Source organism: Orbicella faveolata, unplaced genomic scaffold, assembly GCF_042242905.1.
Source record: "Orbicella faveolata isolate gen_17 unplaced genomic scaffold, um_ofav_v1 contig_24, whole genome shotgun sequence".
In the NCBI taxonomy this organism is placed as follows: domain Eukaryota; kingdom Metazoa; phylum Cnidaria; class Anthozoa; order Scleractinia; family Merulinidae; genus Orbicella; species Orbicella faveolata.
Window position 1 is genome coordinate 8,572,480 of NW_028301552.1, and position 10,021 is coordinate 8,582,500.

A 10,021-nucleotide genomic window follows, 5' to 3' on the forward strand; every position below is an offset into this window, starting at 1 on the left:
AATGGGTCACCGGCAAATCGCTCGTAGTTCGTGGAGTGTCGTCAAGTAAGATATTAGTTGCGTTATTCTGAACGAAATATGCTGTTCCTCGTCAAATTAAACCCGGAATTCTCAAGTTAAGGTCAAAGCGACTTAAGCATTGTCTCTACTTTTGTCCGTTGCGAAGAAAAACATTATTATCGTGTCGTTTCGGTAGGACAGCTCGGTTTTAATGCCGCTCGTATTGCGGGCGGAGCCGCCGTTTGTAAGGCGAACAGAGTTTTCGCATGTCGGCCTTACATTTTACGTCTTCAAAATACCCCTTGTTTGGCAGTTTCTCTGCTCGTTACACAATTCAAAGAAGAATATATTGCTCTCAGAGCATCTTCATTTAGTTGCTCCTTAGTTCTCCAACTGCTACTGTCGTGGATTGCCGTTCTGCCACATTTTGTTCTTTGTGTCCAGCCCCAATTACTCCATAACCGCTCAAGAGTATTTTTTTTACCCAAGCCTTCCTCTATTTTCGAAAGAGAGTGGTGGTCTGGGCCATAAGTAGCCTGGATAATACTGCTCAGATTGTTTTAATTACTTGCTTATCGGCTCGTGACTTAAAAACCAAGAATTATAAAGTTGGTATCACCAAACTGTCATCAAAAGGGAATTTCTGCGTAAAAACATTTTGTTATTGTTTTAACACAGGAAGATGACCACGAATCTTCTGATTTTGAAATCGACTATGAGTATTTTCATAAGAGAATTAAGCCAAATTTAGTTCACAGAATTTCTGCATTTGAGTGTCTCAAGGTAAGTCCCTCAGAGTCGTTTTTCAAATGTTCTTCTATTCCCGTTTCGTATTAGGCAGCGTAAAAACCGTATTTAGCCTGGAGCTTATGTCTGTGTGTGTCGTTTGGGGTGGGGGGATCACAAAGTACCCTTGTCAAACAATAATGCCACACATCCTAAGCAAGCAGGGAACATTTTGAAACCTGACGTATCTAAGTCAACTATGTTTTCAGAGATTTTAAGCTTAAATTTCTGTTTTAGGAAAATGTTTTTATGAATACTTCTGAAGGTACACAGTATTATGTTTAGCCAAGGTGTAATAGGATCAGCGCTTGTGATTTTATCTTTCAATTCACCAGGTCAAGAGCGCCTGGGCTGGCCACTACGAGTACAACACACTGGATCAAAATGCCATTATTGGACGACATCCCCAGATAAGGAATCTCATTTTTGCGAACGGCTTTAGCGGTCATGGTAGTCAGCAGTCTCCCGCTGTAGGGCGAGCCGTCAGTGAATTAATTTTGGACGGTGGATTTCAGACAATCGACCTTACAGCATTTAGCTACGAGCGTGTTACCAAGAAAGAACCATTGAGAGAGACGAACATTATCTAGCTAGATGGTTATGGCGACTTGTTAGGCTGAGAAGACGTAAAATTAATTGGTGTCAAAGGGCGCTTTCCTTCCGACCAAAACCTCAGGTTTGCATTTCCGGAAATTTCCAGAGGCAAATAGAACAGCATTTTCTACAATTTACCGAAAAGAGAATATCCTCGTGAGCTTTATCTAAATTTTCGAAAATGTTGTGTGAATTTCGAATTTTCGGAAACTTTCTCAAGAAATTTGCCCTCGTTTCGAAAATTCCGGAATTTTCGTCAAGTGGAAGGCACCCAAATTTGTGAACATTTTCTAATTAACAAAGTCATATCTGAGGTGATCACATTTGATTGAAAATGATTCGAGACTAAACGTCGTAATGTGCTCGATGTATTCTGGTTCTCAAAGGGAATATGGCTCCAGGACTTCGGCTTATAGTAACAAAGAATTCCGAAAACATGAGGTAATTTAGAGGCCCCCTAAATTTTCGGAGCGTTTGAATTAGCGACTATAGTTTATTTTAATTATAGATAGTGATTCATGCGCCGACTTTCTTTCGATGCGTTATGCGTAGTATGTTTTTAGTAGCCACATGTGATAAATTAATCATCGTTACCGTCATCACAGTCCTCTTTTAATCATCATCATCATCATCATCATCGTCATCGTCATTATAACAATTACTATTCTGGTAACTGATCTAATCTATGAACTGTTCATCAGTTATCGATTACGAAATTATTGCAATAACGTCAAGTCAATAACTGGTATTACGCGGCCGCTGGGAAAACGTCGTTGGGCGACGTCTTTAACGCCTTATGGCCATGATTGTGTGTCGTGAATGACAATGATTTAAATAATTATTCGCTTGCGTTTGTGAATGTAAACAGCTTGCGACTGCTAACACGTGCGGAAGACGATATTACACCAGTGATGGGCTCTTGATCACACCCAGACAATGTTCCATTGAGGACAGCGAGCTAGAGCGATTTCTATTCCAATTTATATTGTATTGCTCCTCGAATGCAACGAAAAAGGCAACAGCATTAAAATCACCAGCTGCAGACAAAATTAAACGAACCGGCCTTATTCTGTTAAGATTCTTGATTAGAAGAGGAAAACCTCCTGAAGCAAATAAAAGACAAGGCATGTGCTTTTTAGAAAACTCAGCTATCTTTTAAATATTCATGACACGAGAAGTTAATAATTGTTCTCGCGAAAGCAACGTGTTCATGGCAGCTTCGATTAAAACCTGCTGTCGCCGAAGTTTCGTTGGATAATTTCTGAAACGAATGTTCTGCTGAAAGTCGGCGGGAGGAAGAACGAGTCTTTCTATTTTAAAAATAGCACGAAACTTCCCTGGTTCCCTAAGGCGATGTGTCTAGGATTCACATCAGGCCGGGCTGAACAATATTTCAGGGGCGTCGGTTAGCCGAGCACGCGCAGCACGGAACAGCTCTGATTCAAGACAGGTTGGTCTTATCATTTCCATTAGGGTTATTTTTTTGCCATTGCGATATTCAGATTTTCGATAACGTCTTAAATATATCTGCTGATTAAGTTTAACAGTACAGTTTGCGCACTTACTCCGGGTTGCAAGTCAATTTGCCCCACCATTGTTTAACTGGACTGCAAGCGCTTCTACATAAAACAACAAGCTGAAATCCGTCTGCTTTCGCACGCACTCCATTTTAAATCATCGACCTCTCTTACAAGACTACTTACTTGCTCAGTGTTTCTGTGGTCATCACTATCTGCCATCAAGTCGAATCAACAGGTTTGTCATTGATGTCGTTGCTTAGCTGAAAAACGAAAAGATAATTTGTAAATGTCTAGTGAAAGGACTTCAAAGTTTATTTAAGGGATTTTAAACCACACGCAAAAGTATCAATAAGCGTGGCTTGGATATGTATCATGAATTCGTTTGGAAACCGTCAATTTCACAATTTCAGGCTTCTTGCAGGAAGTTATTAGTTTTTCGGATGGTACAGGGTAGTAAAGTAAACACAAAGCCGATAGCATTAACCACAGAGCGAAAAATTTAAATGATTAAATAAGTTCCACTACAGACGAGCATTGCAGTTGAGGGCCACGTGCGCTCAGCCAGATTACTATAACAAAAAATTAAACTTTCTCTGAAAGCTTCTATACCAGGGATGTTATACAATTTTATGTTTTGTAACAGCAAAGACGCCTTTGATGAATGAGTTTATGAGCTCATAATATCACGATATATCGAATGAGCGGCGTCAAACATTACGCATCTCGAAGAGGTTTTCTTTTGAATTTTCTATAGAATATACCTTTAAGATAAAGTTAGCGTTCGTCATTCGTAGTAGTGCTCGATCTTCCCGAGAGGTTTCAATAGTTTTTTGTGTGACCTCTTCGGCTCGTCGATGATTTCCAAGCGATATTGTTACTCGATTAACACTCCTTTATAAAAGTAACACATTTTGAATTGATAATTAGGTTACCACACCCGTCTTGCTCTTTCTCTCCTTCTCTGCCACCTTCACTCCGTGGGGAGCAAAGGGCCTCCGCAGTCTTGTTTGCAACAGTTATTTGGGTTGTGTGTCGAAACGCCGCCCGTTTCCTCAGCGGGCAGTGACAGCGCCTAGACTTTCAATTCATTTACCCAAGTTTGGTAGATTTCTCCAAATGAATCAAAAAACATAAATTCACTAACGGTCATACTGTCTAATTTCACTTCCGTTTTGTTGTCCGGGTTGTCCAAAGCCCGATTAAGCTAACCCAGGATTAGCGACAATTTTGATTTGAGTTGTGTAACTTTTGGTGAGGTTTTATGTTTATACTATTTGTCCTTCTGTTCTGAGTCTGACTAAGCTCAAACTTCACAAAACGTAAACAGTAAAACACATTTTTATATAGGAAAAATTAATACTTCGGTTAACTCTTAATCCTGGGTTAGCGTTAACCGACTTTCGAACAACGCGACCCTTCAGGAGATCTAATAGTATCTAAAAACAGTTGTCGGCGCTTTTTTAATGCTCAGGGTAAACAGGGCTGCCGGTAAAACGCCGATTATGATAGGAGTCATTTTCGATTCTTTCCGTTTCGAATATTTTGTGGCGTTACTCTCGTGGCGTGCTGACCACTTTAAATAAAGGATTGTTTTGCTGGCTTTCCACTAAGATGGAATAAGAACTCAACGCGTGCATGAAGATTTTAATTGCCTAGGAAAGGGGGGCTAAGGTACGGCGCTCTACTGTGCCTTTCATACTGTTTTACTTAGTGGTCAAGCTGACAGGCCCAGTTGTAAGCTCTGGAGCATCTTGTTCCCTCGGACTTGAATCAGAAGGACGTGCAACTTTCATCTATCAAACTCCCCCCCCCCCCCCCCCCAAAACCACCCAAAAAATTCAAGACAAATGATAAAAAAGAGAATACTAACGTAATTGTGGTTTATAAAACTGGAACAGAAAAGATGACAGGGAAATTACTTCTAAGACGTTGAAAAGAGAACTGAACCAATAGGCGGCACCGTAAATATCTTGCGAGTTTTAATTTCCCGCCATACTGCTACAAACTACACAGTGAATTCTTACTATAGCATTAGCAGTTTCAAATGCAGTCCTGTAAGAATTTATCTTTATTGAGTACACATCGAGGACAGCATTGTCAAATATTTCCTTAGCACCCACTGTGCAACAGCTGTTTCTGTTATGACCAGAGGAGTTCTTGACATGTCCCATCATGCTCCACTCTAATGACTGATCACATGACACCAAACCACACATGCAGTGAAGCATGCTGGGCTTAAGATCCAGTGCTCTGGGAGAAAGACTCCAGTGATGCTGATTGGCTGAGTCAGTCACGTGACTGCCACCGGCATGCTCTAGGTATCCGGCCAAGGATTCAAGGCAATGGGCTACATTGTTGATGATAGCAACAAATTGACCTAAGAAAAAGAAATTCCTAGAGATTAAAGTAGGAATTATAAGGCATGTCCAAGGACTTCAAACTAACTTAAAAATAATTCAATCAATTTGCATTTCAAGCCAACAGGCAAGCTTCATCAGCAAGCTTGCAACTTGGATTTCTAGTGGCAAGTAAGGTTACAGGGTCGTCACAGAGTTTCCAAGTAGCAGCATTTTTGCTGGAGAAGGTGGCTGATTTTGCCATCTTTTTATAAGGAATGGGAATACTAGCTAAGCAGGGTAGCCGGCTTAGATCAAGAAGTACAGGTGGTTACTGTTGAAGACCCTGAGGGTTACTGCTAAAACACACAAAGCTATATACCAGTGCCAAACAAGGTGTTTACCTCTAGTACAGCCAAGATCTGCAGCAATCTTTGAGCCATTCGTTTTCCCATACTGTCTCAAGAATGATGCTAAGTGAGTGTCTAGACATCCAGCACCAGGCACCACATATGGGCATCCCAAAGTCTCATATAACGCACTAACAGATGCTTGACAAACTGTCTTCAGCTCGTCAAGGGATGTCTCATCTGGTGAGCACAGCAAAAGAGTACACACGGAAGATGAAGTTAATGAGGACTCTGGCACCAAATGAATGTAGCTGTTTAAAAATATACGAAAAAGAAAAGCAGGTCTGCTAACTGGCCTTTTTGAAACCAGTTGTCACTGACATGACATTTACCATGCAGCATGATAAGCTCTGCACAGGCATGTACCTCTAATTCAAAGCAAAATCAAGGTTGACTGGTTGGTTAGTCCCTTAAGTTTGTTTGGGAGACTGCTGTATTGTTTTGCCATCCAGCTTGGTGTATTTTGTATCATGTGACCATTGGATGCAGAAGGCCCATTTATTTGAGATATTGCTGTCATTGTACACTGCAAGTGTATGGTGAATAAAGGTATGGACTGAAGTGATGCTTCTGATAGGAGAGTTCAACCAAGTCAAACCAAACCTGGCTCAATAGAGTGGTTTTCAATTGAGTGCCGTAAAACCAAAACCAAACCAATACTTACCAATTAGACTATTCCAACAATCTCAAACTGTGGTAAAACCAAGACTAATGTAACTGCCTGATTACTTTTGACACTCAGTTGAAAACCGCTCTAAATCTAGTAATTTTATTAGTAAGAATCAAGATCAGAATAACAGTTATGAAAAAATGAAAACTGAGGGTAAAAGACATTATGTAATCATAATTACCAAAGGATGGAAATTAAAATAAAGTGATGTACATGTAGAGTACATGGTGGGTTGTACCACCATACGTTAAATGCACTATTGGATTTAGGAAGTTGACCTTTTGTCATTCAACACCATATGTTCAATCTTCCCGACTTGACCAAAGCTTGATTCAGTAATGTCCATGCTGAAAGTGCTCAGGATTGTTGCTCCAGTCAGACGTCGCACAGCAGAGGTGTGAACAATGGATAGACGGTCAATCACATAAGCACCCTATGATGAAAACAAAACAAGTTATCAAAAAAAAAAAAAAAAACTAACAAGTGACTGCTGTGTACAGGTCTGTCAATCCCACTAGTTGTACAAAAATTGAAATTGTTTCTAAATTAGCTGAGTTTTAGATTTCATTTAGATGTCATTTCTTCCATGAAGACTACAGGGCTGCCAGTCTTGCTATTAATTGTCAGCGATAATAATTATTATTGCCATGTGCCACAAGCAATACATACAACAAGAAACAAACAAAAGACAGTCCAAATTATGCATTATCTCAGTGTATTATGTCTTTAATCCCTTATAAGAAATTAGTCCACTAGAACTGTCTCACCCAACAAAACAGCTGTCAACAACTATTTTGGGTCCCATTTTTCATCTCATGACAGAGACATTCAATATTTCAGTCAAAAACACTTGTATCTATCACATACTGTACACGCATGCATAGTCCTTAAGATCTCTGTCTTTTGGACATGTAGGACCTTAGATTTACAATGATATCAGAAACACTACACAGCTGTATCCATGACTAGGTGAATTCTTTAGCTTAACTCCCAGTTGTATCTTGCAGGTGAATAAATGAAGTGAAGGCAGCACTTAGGTAGATGCCCAAATCTGTTTCTAGGATTATGTCTGCCTGGGCTGGATACAAACCTTATCTCTCAAGTACTGCTTCAGTGCTGGATGTACGCATTTCTGGCAAGCTACCACTTTAACTCCAATAGCTAGCAACCAATCAGCAACCTTCAACATCTGCTGTAGCACAGCACTCTCCATGTTAACATCATGACCACTTCCTGCTGTCTCTATTTTAACGTTGTCGCTAAACCATTCATCAGTGTCCCCTGCCATTGAGACATTATACAAAGCCACTTTGGCATGATGGCTTAAAAGTGCTTTTTTCTTTGAAAGGTTGCAACATCAGGGGCCTGAAGAATGACACCTTGTATGATCTTGGATTCATTGACAGGATCACCCTCGCAAGTCACTATTTGGACTGGCTGAAGGTCTGTGACAGACACTGAAGAGTCTTGGGAATTACTTGGCAGTGATTGAAGAAATGCCTGTGTGTTTGATCAATGCATGGTGTCAAACCATTGTGACATTGTGACATTGTGACATTGTGACATTGTGACATTGTGACATTGTGACATTGTGACATTGTGACATTGTGACATTGTGACATTGTGCCATTGTGACATTGTGGAATAAAAAAGTTAACAAAGTTTATCTCAAAAAGAATTTCCTGTTATGTCCTCTTATTACCATCCCTGATCAGAGTCAAATTTCACATCAAACATGTGTTTTTCTAAGTTTGAGTCTAAAGCCACCGTATAGCATGTTAACAAACATTCAATGATTGAAGCACTGGCCTGGGTAGTTATATCTCTTTAGCTTGTGTAAGTCATGTTTGAGGTATTAATAAAAACTTGTACTTAAGTGAGTGCATTGGCACCTTGAACATGTATCCACCGCTAGATAAACACACAAAAAATATTAAATCCTGTACCTTGATGACGAGCACACTTAAATACTGTTTCTCAGATTCACTAAGACAACAAGCAGGCTTTGTTCCAATTATGCTGTTTACAATGGACAGAATGGTCTTCATGTTACCAATATCAATGTTCATTTTCCATCGACATGACTGTAGGTGACTGGTAATGACTTCCAGTGAATGTTGACTGATCTGAGTGATGAGGGCTCTTGGGACAGGCAGATCAAGGGATGACTGTATCAGACTATAACAGAGAAACAATAAGGATCAATAAATCTATGCACACCTCTACAATTACCAGTAACAGTTTTCTACAAAAAAAGATAAACTAGCAGATTTGGTCCCTGACTATAACTGCAAGATTATATGAGGTCTCATACAACTCTCTACTTTCAAAGCGTTTCTTTCCACCTTTTTTTTAAGGTGTTAAACCCAAGGTGTGAGCAAGTTGTTGTTGCAATCATTTCAACTACATTACATTTTTTGTACATGTTCCGTACCAAATATGGGACTTTCATCTTACTAGTTTTATCTTTGAAAGAGAAATATAATTTAACATTTTTGCATGTGATACATAACGAACAAAACTTTCAATGTAGATAAGACAATTCTATATTTATAGTACCAACTGCGCTTAGCCATAAACCTGCCTTGCAGGAAGCCCACTCTTAAAGTAAGTAACATAAATATAAATTAATTGATAAACAAGTAAACAAAGAAAATACAACCTAGCTAAAATGTAAGTACATAAAATTAAAATGACTTTTTTACAATAAAAAATATAACAATATAACATTGTTGAAAATGGAAGTAAATTCATAAATTCAAGAATTTAATAATTGATATTATAAAAAATTATGTCATACATAAATTTAAATTTAAAATCTTACGTGACAAATCTTTCTTTTAAAATGCCTTTGTACCAGTCATGGTGCGTGTTGTTGAAACGTTTGAAAAGTAAAACTGTGTGCTTAATTTGTCACGCTTCATGGATGGATGCAATGTGTTGTATGTGTTGATAGATGAAATACAATTACATGTAGGTTAATAGGCACCTTAGTAAGAGAAGTGCTGTTCTCAAACCACCATCACTGTAGCCTTCAAGATGGCCCTTCACAGCAGATAGTGTCAACCTTGGTATGGGGTGTGACAAGCCAGACAAGCTGTGAAGAATCTTGCCTGATGTTGATGTTACAGTCACATGACCACCAGAGGATGACTGGAAGAACTTCAACCTGAGTATCAGACAAGTATAAAGATGGGAAACTTCACATGTTTTTAAAATAAAGATAAATGTATTGTATTGAAAAGTATTGAATGAAATTATTGTTGTATCGGTACAGCTATTTCTTTGTACAGTGTGACACTAGATTCCATTGTCACCTAGCTGGCAGAATGGATATTTATCTACCTTCAGTTATAAATTAACTGAGGCATAACGGAAAACAAACCCTTCCCTTCCAACAGTTGTCATGGGTTTTATTCCCAAGATGATCCAACAATTACATATGGTTAGGCTTCAAGCTCAGTACTCCTCTCACAAAGTCAAGCATCCCTACCCTCACGCCCAGACCCCACATGTACAAATGTCATGTATTTAAAATAATTGAAGGGGTGGGATGATGTGTAGTAGATGTCAAATTCTCACATATGGCCAGGGTCCCCTCCCCTGGGTTTGACATCAAATATGAATGTACATTAACAAATCAGTCAAATACAGGTCATGAATCAGCAAACTTTATTTAGTGCTAGGTCTTTGGAGAAGATACCC

The 10,021-nt window shown here is 39.1% G+C and overlaps 1 long non-coding RNA gene and 1 pseudogene across 2 annotated transcripts in view; one reads left to right on the forward strand and one right to left on the reverse strand.

The window, feature by feature from the left end:
• The first annotated feature begins 729 nt into the window (after positions 1-729).
• On the forward strand, positions 730-1,349 carry LOC149110259 (uncharacterized). The gene is made up of 2 exons (XR_016207807.1): positions 730-783; positions 1,122-1,349. It is a non-coding gene; the product is annotated as an uncharacterized LOC149110259 (long non-coding RNA).
• Positions 1,350-4,758: 3,409 nt separating this feature from the next.
• Positions 4,759-10,021, reverse strand: part of LOC149110260 (molecular chaperone MKKS-like) — a 5,960-nt pseudogene continuing 697 nt past the window's right edge. The window contains exons 2-7 of the transcript XR_016208060.1: positions 9,306-9,485; positions 8,263-8,494; positions 7,407-7,816; positions 6,595-6,749; positions 5,641-5,897; positions 4,759-5,277 (exon numbers count right to left, since the gene is read on the reverse strand). The product of XR_016208060.1 is annotated as a molecular chaperone MKKS-like (transcript). The remainder of the gene's footprint in view (positions 5,278-5,640; positions 5,898-6,594; positions 6,750-7,406; positions 7,817-8,262; positions 8,495-9,305; positions 9,486-10,021) is intronic.